This window comes from Molossus molossus, unplaced genomic scaffold, assembly GCF_014108415.1.
Source record: "Molossus molossus isolate mMolMol1 unplaced genomic scaffold, mMolMol1.p scaffold_m16_p_6, whole genome shotgun sequence".
Classification (NCBI taxonomy): Eukaryota; Metazoa; Chordata; class Mammalia; order Chiroptera; family Molossidae; genus Molossus; species Molossus molossus.
The window spans coordinates 36,469,109-36,488,594 of record NW_023425399.1 but is presented as its reverse complement, the minus strand read 5'-3'; the positions used below and the strand labels follow the sequence as shown (position 1 = coordinate 36,488,594).

Below are 19,486 nucleotides of genomic sequence, written 5' to 3'. Positions count from 1 at the left end.
AAAACACATCAAGCCTTCCAGTGTAAAAAAATGAGCTTTTCTGTGTTAAGTGTGTGATTCAATACAAGTAGTTAGAATATATGCAAATATGTGGTATAAAAGGCCAGTCTCACTGTATGGGTACTTTTTTCCCTTGTAGCCTGCCCTTACTCTGCTGTTGGGAGCCTGACAGACTTTGTGAAGTTTAGGGGTTCCTGCCTTAGAGTGATTGTTAAGAAGCAGTGAACATGGGGATCAATGAGAAACAGGCTTCGTGTATTTAAGGACAACCTTAAGCAATTCAGAATAGGAGGCATAAGGGCTCTTGGTGGGTAAAAAATCTGTGTTTGGTCAGTGACCTTTGTGACAAGCCTATGTTGAAATCCTTCTTCCTTAAATAGACTTAAGGCCCACAGTTAAGGCAGAGCCTGATCGTCTGATGAGCATACATGGTAATTGTTACTTTCCCATTAAGTTACCCTCACTTTACTCAGAGAAACACTTCAGGTTCTTTGCTATCTAGGAATATGTTCATGATGCTGATAATTAAGTTTGTATATAATATTGCTTCTAATTGTCCAGTTACCCCATTTTTCCCTGGTTTTTTTTTTTTTTTTGGTTTTGTTTTGTTTTGTTTTTATTTTTACTATGAAATGTTTCATATATTTTTAAAAGAAGAATGTAATTGGAGGTTTCAAGATGGCAGCAGAGTAAGTGGATCTTACACTCACCTTCTCCCAGGACCAAACTGGAAATACAACAAACTGGAATAACCAACTGAAGACCAGCTGAAGAAGAGTTTTTATAACAAAGGATTTACAGAAGAAGCCACATCCAGACTTGTAGGAAGGGTGGAGATGTGAGAAGGGCTGGCCTCACTCCCATGGGCAGTTTCTGAGGTTCCTAAGGGATACCTAAGCTGTGGGGGTGGCTCCCACCTGAGACACATGGGGCTTAAATCCCAGGCTGGGTTCCCCAGCCCAGAGCATCAGAGCTGGCAAGAGGCCTCCACATACAATCAGGCTGTGAAAAGCAGTGGGGTTTCTATAAGCCAAGGAGAGACGGAATCCACTGGACACATAGGTACCCTCTTAAGGGCCAACACACAAAACTTTATTTGCAGCCACTTACCCTGGGCTCTGGTGGAGGGAAGGTGGAGTGAACTGGAGTCACCTTGGGAGAATCTGAGGTTTGGGGTTCTGGGGTAAGGCTGGGGATAGAGCTGCTGGGATCCCTGTGCTGAGTCATTCTCTGGTGTCATAGTCACAATCATTCTTGAGTGGAGCAATGCCCAATGCCTTTGGAGTGGTACCATCCTGGAGGAAATCAATTACCCCACCCTCCAGAATCCCTCTTGCCCCACCCCTCATATCTTAATCCTTGCTGAGAAGTCAGCAGCATAAGATGGGGCATAAAAGTCTGGGTAGACTTAGGGGGTATCAGTGAGTGGCTTTGGGTATGGGGCTATTTCCTCTACTTTCCTGTGAACCTGACTGGTACTTCCCCCTCACAGGCGATCCAATAGAACCACCCTCCTGGCTTCTGTCAGACCCAGCCTCTGGGCTCTGGAGACCCCACCTGCCTAACTACTGTGGGCTTTGCCTTGCAGAGATCAGGGAAAAATTTGGGAAAGAGTCAGTCAAGTGGCTCTGGGATGGGGACCACCCACCACCTTCCCTGAAGTCTGAATGGTACCTCCCCTTCATGGAAGATCCACTGTCCCCATCCACCCAAATCCATCAGAAGCTTTTAGTGATTGAGCCTAACAGTCAGCCAATAGGTGGAAGCAGGCAGAAGTGGATCCCAGGCTGCCTTGGGATATTTGCTGACCTGCCCTTGAGCCTGATTCTGGTAAAAGCCAACCTTGGATCACACTTAAGGTAACTGGAAAACAGCAACAACAAACAAAGCCTAAAGTGAGTAGAAGAAAGGAAATAATAAAGATCAGAGCAGAAATAAACAAAATAGAGTTTATAAAGACAGTAGTAAAACAGATCAGTGAATTCAAGAGCTGCTTCTTGAAAAGATAAACAAGATTGCCCAACCTTTAACCAGATTCATCAGGTAAAAGAGAGAGGACCCAAGTAAATAAAAAATGAGAGAAGCAGTAACAATTGACACCTATGAAATACAAAGTATTGTAAGAAATATGAACTATATGGCAACAAATTGGACAATCTGGAAGAAATGGATAAATTTCTAGAGGCATACAATCTTTCTGGATAAATTCCTAGAGGCATACAATCTTTCAAAACTGAGTCAGGAAGACTCAGATAATCAGAATAGAGAGATTACAACTACTGACATTGAAGCAGTTATCAAAAATCTCTCAACAAATAAAAGTCCTGGATCAGATGGCTTCACAAGTAAATTTTACCAGTCACTCCAAGAGAATTAACACCTGTCCTTCTCAAAATATTCCAAAAAATTCAAGAGGAGAGAAAGCTTCCAAGCTCATTTTATAAAGCCAGCATTACCCTAATTCCAAAACAAGATAAAGACACTACAAAGAAAGTTATAGGCCAATATCTTTGATGACTATATCTGCTAAAATCCTCAATAAAATATTAGCAAACTGGATCCAGCAATACATTTAAAAGGTCATACACCAAGATTAAGTGGGATTTATTCCGGGGATACAAAGTTGGTACTATATGTGCAAATTAAACGTGATACACCACATAAACAAATGAAGGTTAAAAACCACATGATCATATCAATAGATGAAGGATAAACATTTGATAAAATCCAGCACCCATTTATGATAAAAACTCTCAGCAAAGTGGGAATAGAGGGAACATACCTCAATGTAATAAAGGCCATATATGACAAACCCATAGGCAACATCATACTCAATGGGCAAAAATTACAAGTGTTTCCCTTAAGATCAGGAACAAGACAGGGATGTCTGCTCTTACCAGTCTTATTCAACATAGTACTGGAAGTCCTGGCTGTAGCAGTCAGACAAGAAGATGAAATAAGGCATCCAAATAGGAATGGAGGAAGTAAAACTGTCATTATTCACAGGTGACATGGTATTGTGTATAGGAAATCCTAAAGACTTCACTGAAAAGCTACCAGATCTAATTTAAAAAATTGGCAAAATAGCAGGATATAAAATTAATATTCAGAATTTGGTGGTATTTCTAGACACCAATAATGAGCTATGAGAAAGAGAAAGGAAGAAAACAACTTCATGTACTGTTGTAACAACAAAAAATAATTTAACCAAGTATGCAAAAGACCTGTATTTGGAAAACTATAGGACACTGAAGAAAGAAATTGAAGAAGATACAAATAAGTGGAAGCATATGTCATGCCCATGGATTAGAAGAATTAACATTGTTAAAATGTCCCTACTATCCAAAGCAATCTATAGATCCAGTGCAATTCCTATTAAAATACCAGTGGCATATTTCACATATCTAGAACAAATATTCCAAAAATGTATGTGGAACCAAAAAAGACCTCAAGTAGCATCAACAATCTGGAAAAAAAGAACAAAGTTGGAGGGAATCACAATACTAGATATTAAGTTATACTATGAAGCCTTTGTAATCAAAACAGCCTGGTACTGGCATATGAACAGGCATATAGGTCAATGGAACAGAACAGAGATCTCAGAAATCAACCTACATCTATACGGTCAAGTAATATTTGACAAAGAAGCTAAGAGTATACAATGGAGTAAAGACAGTCTGTTCAATAAATGGTATTGGGAAAATTGGACAAGTACATGCAAAAAATTGAAACTAGACCACCAGCTTACACCCTACACAAGGATAAATTTAAAATATATAAAATACTTAAACATATGTCACAAAACCATAAAAATCCTAGAAGAAAACATAAGCAGTAAATTCTCAGACATCTCTCGTAGCAATATTTTTACTGATATATCTCTCAGGGCAAGGGCAACAAGGAAAAATAAACAAATGGGACTATATCAAACTAAAAAGCTGCACAGCAAAATAAACCATCAACAAAATGAAAAGGGAAACCACTATATGAGAGAATGTATTCATCAATGATACATCTAATAAGGTGTTAATTTCCAAAATATATAAAGAAGTCATACACTTCAACACCAGGAAGATAGACAATTCTATTAAAAAATGAGCAAAGGACCTGAATAGACAGTTCTCCAAAAAGGACATACAGATGGCCAAGAGACATAGCTCAACATCACTGATAATCAGAGAGATGTAAATTAAAACCACAATGAGATATCACCTCCTGCTTGCCAGAATGGCTACTATTGATAAATCGACAAACAAGTGCTGATGAGGATGTGGGGAAAAGAACCTTAGTGCACTGTTAGTAGGAATGTGCACTAATGCAGCCACTGTGGAAAATAGTATGGAGTTTTCTAAAAAAATAAAAAATGGAACTGCCTTCTGATCAAACAGTACCACTTCAGGGAATATATTCAAGGAACCCCAAAACACCAATTGGAAAGAATATATGTTCCCTTATGTTCATAGCAGCATTACTCAAAATAGCTAAGATCTGGAAACAGGCCAAGTGCCCATTAGTGAGCTGATAAAAAAAAAAGTGTGGTACATTTGCACAATGGAGTACTACATGGCTGTAAAAAAGAACATTTTATCCTTTGAGACAGCATGGATGAACCTGGAGATTATATGCTAAGCAAAATAAGCCAGTCATAGAAAGACAAATATCATATGATCTCACTTATATGTGGAATCTAATGAACAAAATAAACTGATGAACAAAATGGAACCAGAGGCATGGAATGAACTGAAAACTGTCAGAGGAGTGGGGAGAGGGGGGACAGGATGAAAGAAGGTGAAGGGTTTAGCCAAAGAACATATATGTATATGCATAACCCAGAGACACAACAGTGTGGTGATGGCCAGAGGGAAGGCAGGTGTGAGGGGCTGAGTGGAGGAGGGCAATTGTGTGGCAGGACGGGGGAGGGGTGTGGATGGCGATATCTGTGTTACTGTCAATAAAAATAAAGTAAAAAAAAAAAAGAATAATATATTTGTAAATTATAAAGTATAATAAAATGAACACCTGTGGACATGCCACTCAGCTTAAGAAATTGCCCATTACCCATATCTTTGAAGCCCCCATGTGGACCTGTCTGAACTTAAATGGTATATTGTATGATTTCTTCTGTGAAAGTTTTTGCAGTTTCTTACATAATTAACTAAAAGGATAATGAGTTCCTTTATCATTTTAGACTTAGCTCTATCAAATCAAGTTGTTCTTCAGCTGTTGATTAGAACTTAAATGTGGTGCCCCCCCCCTTTCAGAAAAGGGAAAGTTCTTTATCAAGTACTATTTTTGTCACAGTTACCAAAATTAGCTATAGTTTAAAAAAAATGTTAGATTGCATTGATGCTTCCCAGAACATTAAAGAGATAAAATGTTATTTTTATTGTAGGTTAAAATTTCAAACTGTCTTTTGGTTTTATTGCCATTAAAAATTTGGCGAGCATGTATAAACACATACACTTCAAAGGAGCGTCATTCTTGGGACTCTGGAATTATCATTTATTTCCATTTCATGCCGCATGCCACCATGAGCACTTGTGATTAGGTTTCTGCTGGGCTCACACATTCCTAAAATAATCCTCAAAGAGAAGGCAAATTAGCTATTAAGATGGTAATGAGTAAAGAGGTACTTATGGGTGTTCATCTGATGTTAATAACTTGTCTTAAAAATACAACTAAAATTTTGTTCTATAAGAGGTTTCAATGTTGTGCTTGGAAGCTTATTTCTTTAGTGACCCAACAATGCTTTGGGATTGTTACATTTTCACTCTAGCCTTAAGAGATAGGCTAGCATTTTGGTTCTTATTTAAGGATCAGATGGAAAGAAGCAAATGAAGTAATTTATTCTTAGAGGCAGAATGAATAAGGCAGATATGACATTTCAACTTTCAACTGTTGAGTTGGATTAATATGTTGTAGTAGTGGTCTGATTTATATAATTGAGAATTAATTTGGGAGTATTTTTTGCATTTTATTTTTTAATTACAGTTTGCATTCAGCAGTATTTTATATTAGCTTCAGATGTACAACATAATGGTTAGACAATCACATACTTTACAGTGTTTTCCCCGATATTTCAGGTACCCAACTAACACTGTACAGAGTTATTACAGTATTATTGACTGTATTCCCTATGCTGTACTTTACAATCCCATGACTATTTTGTAGCTACAAATTAGTACTTTTAGTTTTCATTTTTAAAACACTAAGATGTTGATTACAAGTAGGTATAATCTGCTATACTTGCTTTAAAACATAGCTTTTCTTCCCTTAAATATCACTAATATACTTTTTACAATTGTAAATAGATTTTCATCTGTAATTTTCTTCTCCATCATGAAAAGTATAATTCTAGCTATAATCTAACCATATACCTTTTTTGGCCACAAAATTTTCCATCTGAAATAAAAAACACGAAGATTTATGAATAGAATTCTAGTGATTGAGTAATTCGTATTACTCTGGTTCTCCTTAAACTCTCAGAAAAACATTTTGACTAATTTTATAGCCAGTTTTCATCTGCTCAAATAGTAATAAATCCTAAAAAAATATTTGTTGAATGAATGAAATCATGTTTCAATAAAATTTATTTTACTGAATGCTTTTCTTTTCAGCAGAGAACTTCCAAGCCCCAGCCAGTGGCCCCTATTTCCGGCAGTTTTTAATACAATAAAATGATAAAACAGGAAGAGAATAGAAATGGCTTTCGGGGCTTGTTACTATTTGACCCACATCCCTCTCTTCCTTTTCAGTCAGCATCCTTCTGTAGTCTTGAACAAATCAGAGTCAGTCTTGGAAAGAGAGGATAATTATTTTCTTGGCTTAGTATGACTGGGGTTCTTAGTATAAGAACCCCAGCCATCCCAAAACAGTTCAGTGGTGAAAGTTTTTCAGGAAAGCAAGCCAGCTCGGAGCTACTTCTTGGCCATAATGAGACATGCATTATATCAATCCTAAGTAGTCTATGTCAGGACGGTAAAGCATTCTTGTATGAACCCCCTTTTGGATTATAAAGAACCTAACAGCCACGGGGAAAATAATCTACAGAGATAAGAGGAGGCTGTTCTATTTAGTCATTTAGGTACTCATTCTTCTCATTTTAAAAATAAATGTATTTGTATTCAGTAAGGAGTAACTTAAACACCATGCAAGATGTCCTTAAGCCATTTGACCTAAGGCTAGGGAGCAGCAGCTGACTTGGTCAAACCCAAGACAGTTCTGATTTTAGAGACCTATTTTCCTTGCAAGAAACTCTGGGATATGAAACCAGGCAGGGAGGTTTAAAAAAAAATTCTTACAGGAGGACACGCTTAGAGAGAGGGAAAAGAGAGAGAGAGAGAGAGAGAGAGAGAGAGAGAAAGAAACATCGATTGGTTGCCTTCCGTCTGTGCCCCGGGGATTGAACCCGCAACCCAGAGATGTGCCCTGACTAGGAATCACACTGGCAACCTTTTGGTGCACAGGATGATGCTCAACCAGCTGAGCCACCCACTGGGCCAGTCAGAAAGGTTTCAAATGGGGCACAAGCCAGTGCAGCTGGTGAGAAAAGAGAAACCATTTGGATAGTAAAAAACTTGCTTGCAGTGCTGGTAAGGAAACATTGTTTGACTTAATTTAAGCAGGATGACATGTGAATTATTTTTAAGAGAGAGGTATTATGGGGGAAGCATCATACAAGGGACAGCTTATCAGCTTATTAACCAGTGAAAGTGGTGATCTAAATGTCAGTAGAAGGCAAAGCTTTCCATCAGACCAAAGGGTCTCATGTGGTGGAGGGGACAAGAAAACTAAAGTTGAACTGTTCTTGGCATTATACCCATAGGTGGGTTCATTTGTCACAAAGCCTTAGGTACAACTTTCCAAAGGGCTGGCCTCTGAGATTATATACAGATCCCCCTGAATGTCCCTGTAGTGTCATTAAGCCGCCGTTTTTGAGGAGCACACACACAGCAGAGGATGCTCTGACCCATTCTCCAGCACTGAGACAGGATCAGCGGTGGTGACCTTTCTTTGTATCAGGCTCATGTGAACTCACGTGCTGTGAAGTCACTTGGAGGAGACAAATCCTGCCATGTCCCTGTGTCCATCTCCACATGTAAAACCCACTCAGGAAATTAGCATGGCTTTGGTGTTCTTAGTATTTCCTAATGGACATCTTTTCAGGGTCTGGGCATTTCAAGTAGCCTCACAATCAGTAGTTGAAGTGTAAACAGTCTCCATCCCACTACCAAAAACATGGTTATTACCCAAAGTCTAGGAGCTCCTCTAACTGGAAGTATGCTTCCGCTTGACCACACTAGACTATTATGGATAGCATGTTCAAGGTCAGACGAGTCACTCCAGGCCTCTCACTTATCCTGCATGGTGCTTGAGTTTGTGGTCCCCTGTAAGTAATAACCACATATGGAGAAATCCTGATACTGTGAAGTAGCAACTGCCCAGTTTTAGAATTATTGTTATTAGAATGATTTTTTATTATTTTTATCCTCACCCAAGGGCACTTCTGCATTCGTCTTCAGGTAGAGCAGGAGGGAGAGGGGGAGAAAGAGAGAGAGAAACATCGAAGTGAGAGACATTGAGTGGTCGCCACCCCCACGACCCCCACCGGGGCTGGGGACAAACTGCAACTGAGGTACGTGCCCTTAGCGGGAACCGAACCCGGGCTTCTCTGGTCTGCGGGGCCCATGCTCTAACCGCTGAGCAAAACCAGCCAAGGCATTAGAATTATTTTTAACACTGTTGCCATAAACTTTAATTTTTAGTGTTTGGAAAAATTTCTAAAAATCAAGAAACAAATTATAGACTTCTAGATATCACTGATAGTAAGAAATGCTACTCTTTTGCTGAAATAATCTTTTCTCTATGCACTTACATTTGAGTAAACTTTGTTATACTCTTTGCTGGATTTTAATGATAGATCAGGACCTAATTAAACAGTTATGAGATAAACTTTACCCTTGAGGGAAATAAATGGGTTGTATTCCTTTATAAAAACATATAAAGGTTTTGACTTTTAAAACTTCTAATGGAAATAAATATGTGCTTTGTTTTGATTCCTCTTTGAATATAACAGGTTTTGCCCTAACTATATGTGCTTAGTGTAAATTTAAGTAGGGACTTTCATGGCCCCTCATGAGATTTGATCATGTTTTAGTCATGAGACATGAAACAGCTTGAAAGCACTAGGTCAGTTTAACATCATAATAAAGCATTCTCATGAAGGACAATTAAAAATATATGCGGGGGAATCTGGCCACAGCTTGTGGCTAGGAAGGGAGACCAACAAGGCACCTGAGGGGAGCGAGGCCTCAGTGGTGGTGGCACGAAGTTGTTGGGCAAGGACAAGTAGCAAGGGCAAACTATTGACGAGGACCGGGTACTTCGGTCTTTGGTAGAAGCATCGTGTTTGGGCGTGTCAGTACTGAGCCTGTGTGAGAAAGGTAATGCCATGATTATGGAAAAGACAGGGAACATTTTCAAGAAAGAAAAAGAAATGAAGAAAAGTTTTGCCTTTCCCACCTGCATTTCAGTAAATAACTCTGTATGTCACTTCTCCCCTTTAAAGAGGGACCAGGATCAGGACTGTATTCTCAAGGAAGGTGACTTGGTAAAAATTGGCTTTAGGGTCCATGTGGATGGCTTCATCACTAATGTGGCTGATGCTTCTGCGATTGATGTATCTCAGGGGACCCAAGTAACGAGAAAAGCAGATGTCATTAAGGCAGCTCACCTTGGTGCTGAAGCTGCCTTACACATGGTCAAATCTGGAAACCACACCCAGGTGACAGAATCCTGAAACAAAGTTGCCCACTCTTTTAATTGCATGCCAATAGAAGGTATGTTGCATACCAATTGAAGCAGCATGTCATCGATGGGCAGAAAACCTTTTTCCAGAATCCCAGAGACCAGCAGAAGGACCACGAAAAAGCTGAATTTGAGGTACAAGAAGTGTATGCTGTGGATGTTCTCATTGGCTGAGGAGAGGGCAAGGCCAAGGATGAAGAACAAAGAGCACCATTTACAAACGAGATCCTTCTAAAGAATGCAGCCTGAAAATAAAAGCTTGACGTGCCTTCTTCAGTGAGGCTGGAAGGCGTTTTGATGCCATGCTGTTTACTTGAAGAGCATTTGCAGATGAGAAGACGTCCTGGGCAGGTGTGGTGGAGTATGCCAAACATGAACTGTTGTGACCATTTAATGTTCTCTGTGAGGAGGGTGAATTTGTTCCCCATTTTAAATGTGCGGTTCTGCTCATGCCCAGTGGTGCCATGCTGATAACCAGTGGTCCCTTTGAGCCTGACCTTTACACGTCTGAGGTAAAGGTCCAGGATGCAGAGCTTATGGCCCTCCAGAGTTCTGCAAGTGAGAAAACCCAAAAAGAGGGAAAGAAAAGAAGGCCTCCAAGACTGCAGAGATACCACCAGTGGGGAAACGTTAGAAGAGAATGAAGTTGGGGCCTGAGGTGGATTCCGTATCTCCAGCTTGCTTGCTGCTCCTGCCTCATCCTCTTCGCACCACACCCGGGGCTTTGTGAAGTGCATTTCTTCTTCTCCACCCAGGACCACCAGCAGAGTGGACTCTTTCTGCCCCCCACCCCAGTCCTTCAACCCAACCCCCTTCCAACAACAGCCAGCTCCAACTGACTGCTCTTGGGAAGCCAGCTACCCAGCCACCAACAATTACTTTAAATAGAAAAGAGAAACTGAGTAATAAAATCGGGAGTTAAAAAAAAAAAAAAAAAGGTAATATCCTATTACCATTACATCAAATTTCAGTAATTCAGAATATCATAATCTAAATATGAGAGAAATGAATTCTTCATAGATAATATAGATTGACAGGGTAATTGAGATTCCTAGGGGTATTAAAAAAAAAAAATAGAACATGAATCAGGACAAAATTCAGAAGTTTCAGAAGGAATAGATTGTGAAAAACAGGTTGCTCTCCACTGAGCTTTCTGAATAAACCAGTTTCCTCTGTAGTAGCAGCCATTCTTGCCAGTTCCTAAGATATTTTTCCAGAGAGATCTCATGTATTTGTAAACATGTTTATCTGTGGTGCCCTTTTATTTTCTTTCACAAAAATGGCTGCACATTGCTATATATCATTCTCCACCTTGCCTTTTATTTTAGATAAACTATGTATCTTGCAAATTAGTGGTTTTTTAAATTGGAGTTATATTAATGAGGTCTAAAGTCAATTTAATGAGTCACAAGCATAATCTTTTTTTTTAATTTTTTTTTTTTTGTTACAGACGTTTCTCCTTTTTACCCCATTGGCACCCCCTTCCCCATCCCTCCTGCCCCATCCCGGGCTTTGTTGTCCATGTCCATTGGTTATGTATACATGCATATAAATTCTGTGGTTTATCTCTTCCCACCCCCTCAAGCATAATCTTTTTAATACAGTGGGTACAATATAAAGAACTTGGTAGAATTGATCAATGCAATGCTAATTAAATACTATTATTTTATGAAATTTCAGTTGTAAAGAAATATATGAGTAAGTGAAAATATGTGGAACTTTTTTTAAAATATTTTTTTTATTAATTTATTTGTGTTGCAGATGTTTCTCAGTTTTCCCTTCTAAACACACCCTTCTCCGGATCCTGCCCCTCCCCCAGCATTGTTGTCTATGTACATTGGTTACGCATACATGCATATGCGTCCTTTGGCTTATCTCATCCCTCTCCTTCTCCACTCCCCTCCTCTGAGGTTTCTCAATCTGAACCATACTCCTTTCAATGTCTCTGGGTCTATTTTGTTCATCCACTTATTTTGTTCATTATATTCCACAAATAAGTGAGATCATGTGGTATTTGTCTTTCTCTGACTGGCTTATTTTGCTGAGCATATACTCTCCAGGTTTCTTCATGTCATCTCAATAGATACGAGATCTTTCTTTCTTACATCTGCATAGTGTTCCAATGTGTATATGCACCACAGCTTTTTTATCCACTAGTCTGTTGATGGACACTTGTGCTGTTTCCAGATCTTGGCAATTATAAATAGTGCTGCTATGAACATAGGGCTACATGTATTCTTTCTTATTGGTGTTTCAGGCTTCTTAGGATATAGTCCTAGAAGTGGAATCACTGGGTCTAATGGCAGTTCAATTTTTAATTTTTTGAGGAGACACCATATTGTTTTCCATAGTGGCTGCACCAGTCTGCATTCCCACCAGCAGTGTACTAGAGTCCCCTTTTCTCCACACCCTCGCCAGCACTTATTGTTTGATAATTTGTTGATGGCGGCCATTCTGACAGGTGTGAGGTGATACCTCATTGTTGTTTTAATTTGCATGTCTCTGATGATTAGTGATGTTGAGTATTTCTTTATATATCTCTTGACCATTTGTATGGCTTGTTTGGAGAGGTGTTTATTTAGCTCCTCTGCCCATTTTTTAATTGGGTTCTTTGTCTTCCCTTTGTTGAGTTGTATGAGTACTCTATATTATTTTGGAAATTATCCCCTTATCTGATGTATCGTTGGCAATTATGCTCTTCCATGTAGAGGATTCCCTTTCCATTTTGATGGTTGTTTCTTTTGCTGTGCAGAAACTTTTTAGTTTGATGTAGTCCCATGTATTCATTTTCTTTTCTTTGTTTCTTTTGCCTTAGGCATTGTACCAGTGAAAATTTTGCTGCTTGTGATGTCTGAAATTTTGTTGCCTACATATTCTTCTAGGATTTTTATGGGTTCCAGGGTCACATTCAAGTCGTTTATCCATTTTGAGTTTATTCCTGGTATGGTGGAAGTTGGTGGTCTAGTTTCATTTTTTTCTATGTAGCTGTCCAGTTTTCCCAACACAATTTATTAAAGAGGCTGTCTTTACTCCATTGCATGCTCTTGCCACCTTTATCATATATTAATTGAGCATGTCTTCTGTCAATTTCTGGGTTCTCTGTTCTGTTCCATTGATCAATATGCCTGTTCTTGTGCCAGTACATGGCTGTTTGATTACAATGGCTTTGTAGTATAGCCTGACATACGCTATTGTGATCCCTCCTACTTTGTTCTTTTTCAAGATTGCTGTGGCTATTCGGGTTCTTTTTTGGTTCCATATAAACTTTTAAGTATTTGTTCTAGTTCTGTGAAATATGTCAGTGGCATTTTAATGGGGATTGCATGGAATCTATAGATTACTTTGTGTAGTATGGACATTTTAATGATGTTAATTCTTCCAATCCATGAACAAGGTATATGCTTTCACATTTATATATCTTCCTCTATTTCTTTTTTCAATGTCCTGTAATTTTCTGCAAATAGGTCCTTTACTTCTTTAGTTAAGTTTATTCCTAGGTACCTTAATTTTTGGCTGCAGTAGTAAATGGGATTGTTTGTTTGTTTTTTAATTTTGTTTTTTTTTTTTTTTTATCCTCATCCGAGGACATTTTTTCATTTTTTGTTCAGATAAAGTGGGAGGGAGAGAGAGGAAGAGAGAGAGAGAGAGAAACATCAATGTGACAGGGACACATCCAGTGGCTGCCTCCTGCACACATGATCTAATCAGGTCTGGGACAAACCCCAGCAGGAACCGATCCCGGGTCTCTCTGGACCACAGGCCGATGCTCTAACCACTGAGCCAAACTGGCCAGGGCTGGTTTTTTTTTTTTTTCTTTATCCTCACCTGAGGACACTTTTTGCATTTATCTTCAGATAGAGTGAGAGGGAGAGAGGGGGGAAGAGAGAGAGAGAAACATTGATGTGAGCGAGACACATCAACTGATTGCCACTCACACAACCCCAATCCAGATGGGGACAAACTGGAACCGAGGTACGTGCCCTTAGTGGGATCTGAACCTGGGACTCTGTGGTCTGCAGGCTGATGCTCTAACCACTGAGCAAAACTGGCCAGAGAGCGATTGTTTTTTTATTCTTTGTTTCTCTTTCTGTGAGTTCATTGTTGGTATATAAGAATGCCATTGATTTCTTGATGTTAATTTCGTATCCTGCCAATTTGCCAAATTGGTTTATTAAATCTAGTAGATTTTTGATGGAATATTTAGGGTTTTCTATGTACAATATTATGTCATCTGCAAATAATGGCAGTTTCACTTCCTCCTTTTCAATTTGGATCTCTTTTATTTTTATTTTTTTCATGTCTGATTGCTGTGGCTAAGATTTCCGGTACTATGTTAAATAAGAGTGGCGAAAGAGGGGATCCCTGTCTTGTTCCTGTTCTTAAGGGAAATTCTTTTAGTTTTTGCCCATTGAGTATGATGTTGGCTGTAGGTGTTTCATATATGACCTATATTATGTCGAGATATGATCCCTCTATTTCCACATTGATGAGTGTTTTTATCAGAAATGGGTGCTGGATTTTGTTAAATGCTTTTTTCAGCAACTATTAATAGGATCATAAGGTTTTTATCTTTCATTTTGTTTATATGGTGTATCTCATTTATTGTTTTGTGAATATTGTACCAGCCTTGCATCCCTGGATGAATCCCACTTGATCATGGTAAATACTTTTTTTTAATGCATTGCTGGATCCAATTTGCTAATATTTTAATCAGGATTTTGGCATCTATGTTCATCAGGGATATTGGGCTGCCGTTTTCTTTTTTTGTAGTGTCTTTGTTTGGTTTTGGAATTAGAATTATGTTGGCTTCATAAAACAAGTTTGGAAGACTTCCTCCTTCTTGAACTTTTTGGAATACTTTGAGGAAAATGGGTGTTAGTTCTTCTTTGAATGTTTGGTAAAACTCCCCCGTGAAGCCATCCGGGCCTGGGCTTTTGTTTGCTGGGAGATTCTTGATTACATCTTCGATTCCTTAGTTGTTACTGGTCTGTTCAAGTTTTCTGTCTCTTACTGGTTCAGTTTTGGGAGACTGTATGTTTCTAGAAATGTGTCCATTTCTCCTAGCTTGTCCAATTTCTTGGTGTATAATTGTTAATAATATTTGTTACCAACTCTTTGTATTTCTGTGGTGTCAGATGCTGCTTCTCCTCTTTTGTTTCTGATTTTGTTTATTTGGATCCTCTCTCTCTGTTTCTTGGTGAGTCTAGCTAAGGGTCCATCAATCTGGTTTATCTTTTCAAAAAACCAGCTCTTTGTTTTATTGATTTGTTGAATTTCTTTTAGTCTTTATGTCATTTATTTCTGCTCTGATGTTTACTATTTCCTTCCTTCTACTTGCTCTTGGGTTTTCTTTTTGTTTGCTTTCTAGTTCTTTAAGTTGTGAGGTTAAATAATCAATTAGAAATTTTTCTTATTTTTTGAGGTAGGCCTATAGTGCTATGAACTTCCCTCATAGGACTGCTTTTGCTGCGTCCCATCGATTTTGTGTTGTTGATTGTTCATTTTCACTGGTTTCCAGGAAGTTTTTAATTTCTTCTTGATCTCTTTGGTAACCCATTAATTATTTTGATAACATGCCATTTAGCCTTCATGTGTTTGAATGTTTTTGCATGTGTTTGTTGTAATTGATTTCTAGTTTCATACCAATGTGTTCTGAGAAGATGCTTGATATGATTTCAATCTTTTTGAACTTGTAGAGACTTAGTTTGTGTCCTAACATGTGGCCTACTTTTTAAAATGTCCCATGTGCACTTGAGAAGAATGTGAATTCTCCAGTTTTGGGTGTAATTCTCTGTAGATATCTATTAAATCCATTTTATCTAGTGCATCATTTAGAGTCTCTGTTTCCTTGTTATTTTTTTATCTAGAGGATCTATCCAGTGATGTCAGTGGGGTATTGAAAATCCTTGTTATGATTGTATTGTTTTTTCTTTGAAATCCTCAAGAATTTTTTTAAATATATTTTGGTGCTCCTATATTGGTTGCATATATGTTTACCAAGGTTATATCCTACTGTTGGATAGATGCTCTTAGTATTATGTAGTGGCCTTCTTTGTCTCTAGTTACAGCCTTTATTTTGAAGTCTGTATTAGTGGAAATGAATATTCCTACCCCAGCTCTTTTTTCCTATCCCTTCACTTTAAATTATGTGAGTCTTTTATTGTGAGGTGCATCTCTTGTAAACCACATAAATATGAGTCATGCTTTCTTATCCAATTGGCTACTCTGTGTCTTTTGATCAGAGCATTTAGTCAATTTACATTTAAGGTTATTATTATTAATATTACTTATTTATTGCCATTTTTGTTTTTTGTGGTTATATCTTCCTATCTCTTCTACTAATTACAGCAGTCCTTTATACATTTCTTGCCATGCTGATTTGGTGTTAATATATTCCCTTGGCCCTTTTATTTTTTTTTTCGGTCTGGGAAGTTCTTTATCTCACCTTCTGTTTTGAATGATAGTATTTCTGGATAGAGTAGTCTTGAATTCAGATTCTTGTTTTTCATGCTCTTGATTACTTCATGCCATTCCCTTCTGGCCTGTAGTGTTTCTGTTGAGAAGTCAGCTGATAGCATTATGGGTTCCTTTGTAGGTAACCTGTTGTTTATCTCTTGCTGCCTTTAGGATTCTCTCCGATTTTAACTTGGCATTTTAATTGTTATGTGTCTTGGTGTGTGCCTGTTTGGCTTCTTCTTACTTGGGGCTCTCTGTGCTTCTTGAACTTGTGTGCCTTTTTTCTTCACCAGGTTAGGGAAGTTTTTTGTCACTGTTTCGTCAAATATATTCTTCAACCCTTGCTCATTTTTTTTCTTCTTCTGGAACTTTTATGATGCAGATATTGTTATGTTTCATATTGTCCCACAATTCTCTTAAGCTCTCTTCCTATTTTTAATTGTTTTTCTTTTTTTTTTCTTTTTGATTGTCTGATTGGGTAATTTTTCTCTTCCCTGTTTTCTAATCCACTGATTCAATCCTTGGCTTCTTCTACTCTGCTGGTTATTCCTCCAAAGTGTGCTTTATTTCTGCTATGTCATTCTTCATTTCTGATTGGTAGTTTTTCATTTCCATTTGGTTGATTTTAAATGTTTTCATATTTTTATTCATACTGTTGAGTTTCCTTATTATCATTACGCTGAACTCTACCTCTGAAACTTGCTTAACTGCATTTCATTTATCTCTTTTTTGGTAGAATTCTCTTGTTCTTTCATTTGGGATTTGTTTCTTTGTTTCACCATTTTGGCTGCCTCAGTGGGTTTTTAAGCCTGCCAGATTTTCGCTGTGGGTGTTGAGGTTCAGCTGGTTGTGGCTACCTTTACTGCATTGGATAAGTGTGGGAGGACCCCGGTTAAACACCACTGTCAAGCCTTACTTTCCTGGGTAGATTTGCAAGCCTGAGAAAGGTTCATTTATCCTCTAGCTTTTTGCCTGGAGGTTATTAGTCTCAGTTACTTGATGAGCCTGAATGTGTAGCCCTCAGATGAATGAAAATTTCCTCAGGTGTAAGAGTATTTCCAGCGGGTGGGGCATTTGCTTGCTAGCCAACTCAATGGTAATGAGTCTCAATTTGCATTTCTCTGGCCTGGCCCGGGGTGTTAAATTCCTGAGGGAGGAGCTGTTGCTTCTCCCCAGGGCTCTGGGAAGGGGTTCTTTGAGTAAATGGCTACTGTCTTGTGAGGGAGTGATTCGGCGAAAAACTCCCTGTGCCCTCCCCACTCTCCAAGCTCCCACGTTTCTCCACACAGTTTCAGTCCAGTCTTCCCTCCTTCTGTCAGAGCCCAAGGTGAGTGGCTGTAGCTACTTTAGAGCTCTGTACTGGCACTCTGTGCTGTGGAGCTGGCTTGGGATTTTAACACTGAGGGAGCTGCTCACAGCTGAAACAGCTGTTGTTCGTGGGCTCCCAGCCCGCCCTCTTGAGCCTCTGCAGTTCCTACTATGCTCGATTTTGTGTCCTTTTTCTGTCTCTGGTTATATGAGTCCTCTCCAGCTGCTTTTCTGTTGGTTTTTTCCAACTATTTGTATTCATTTTAGTTGTATGTCCATTTTAGTTCTGGCAGATGTTCTGTGTAGCTTCCATTCACTCCGCTGCCATTTTGGAATCTCATGGTTTGTTTTTTTCATTATTGTGGCTTATGGTCAAAAAGTTTAAAAAACAGTGTAGATTGTTCCATATCACCTATGTAGACCTACCTCCTTTGTTTTTGATTTTTGCATAGTATTCCATTTTGTAGGATATGATCTTTGTGCATATATACTCCCACTGATAGGCAATTACACTATTTCTAGTTTCTTCCTTATTAACATTACTTCAATGAATATCTTTTTAAAGATATTATTTCATAAATACATATGCATATCTATAGAACAAATACCTAAAGATAGAATTGTGAAGTCAAAGGGAATGCCATTTTGGTAACTAGAGTCAATCCTCATTAGCCCTAGATTTTGCATTTATTAATTTTCCTGCTTGCTGACATTTATTTATAGTCTCAAAATTAGTTCTCCCAGCACTTTCACAGTCATTTGTGGGCATGCACAGAGTGGTGAAAAGTTTGAGTCACCTCACATGCACATTCCCAGTTGAGGCGAATGTGGTGATGCACCTTCTCATCTCAGCTCCCATACTGTAACCAAGTGTCCTTTTTGTGGTCTTTTTGTGTCACATTTTTCACAGTTTTGTACTTTTTGTTTAAAATGGCCCCCAAGCATTGTGCTGAATTGGTATCTTGTGGTCCTAAGTGCAAGGAGATTGTGGTGTCTTGTGTAGAAAATATGCACATGGGATGAGCTTCATTCAAGCAAGAGTTATAGTGTGGTTGACCATGAGTTCAAAGTTAACAAACCAACAATACCAAATATCTAGAAAAAAAGAAGAAAAAGTTGACTGATCTTTATTTTGCTCCAGAAACTGCTAAAGTAACATCTATGGTGCATAATGAAGCCTTGGAAAAACTGGAGATGTAGTTTAAATGGTGGATTCATGAGAAGATGATCGGTATAAAGAGCATAGGGAACAGCATTGTTGTGAAGCTGAAAGCCAATGAAATTCATGGGCAGGTAATCCAGGGTCAGGAAAATGTTAAACTCTTCTTGTTTCCTGTTCTCTTATAAAAGAATACTGCATATATTGCCCAGCTGGTGTGTGGCTCAGTGGTTGATCATCAACCCATTCACCAAGAAGTCACCAGGTTTCATTCCAGATCAAGGCACCTGCCCAGGTTGTGGGTCGAATCTCCAGTGGGGGCATGCAGGAGGCAGCCAATTAATGTTCTCTCTCATTGATGTTTCTATCCCTCTCCCTTGCTCTCTCTCACTAATCAATAAAGAAAAAAATTTAAAAAGAATACTGCATAGAATTAACTACTTATAAGAAATATAAAGATGTCTTTAAACAGAAAACCACATAAAATAACATTACTTATTGATTGAAAATGGTGTGACCAGAGACTTGCAGGAGTCTAACACTGTATTTCTCTTAGGAGCAATAGCTCCATATTTTCTAATTAATTGTTCATGGTGACCTTATAGGGCATAACGACCACAAATTGCAAGAATGTATTTCCACATGGCCATACATACTCCCACCATAATTATATGGAAGTGCTCGTTTCTTCATCCCCAGAATAAAAAACAAATTGTTTCAGACCTTCTGTTATCTGATAACCTGATAGTTGAATAA

General features: G+C 38.5%; 1 protein-coding gene and 1 pseudogene across 7 annotated transcripts in view; both read left to right on the top strand.

Moving 5' to 3' along the window:
• The window catches only part of TASP1 (taspase 1), a 318,727-nt gene that overhangs the window by 259,490 nt on the left and 39,751 nt on the right, over nucleotides 1-19,486 (top strand). The window lies entirely within an intron of this gene.
• Nucleotides 1,438-10,464, top strand: LOC118618354 (annotated as a pseudogene).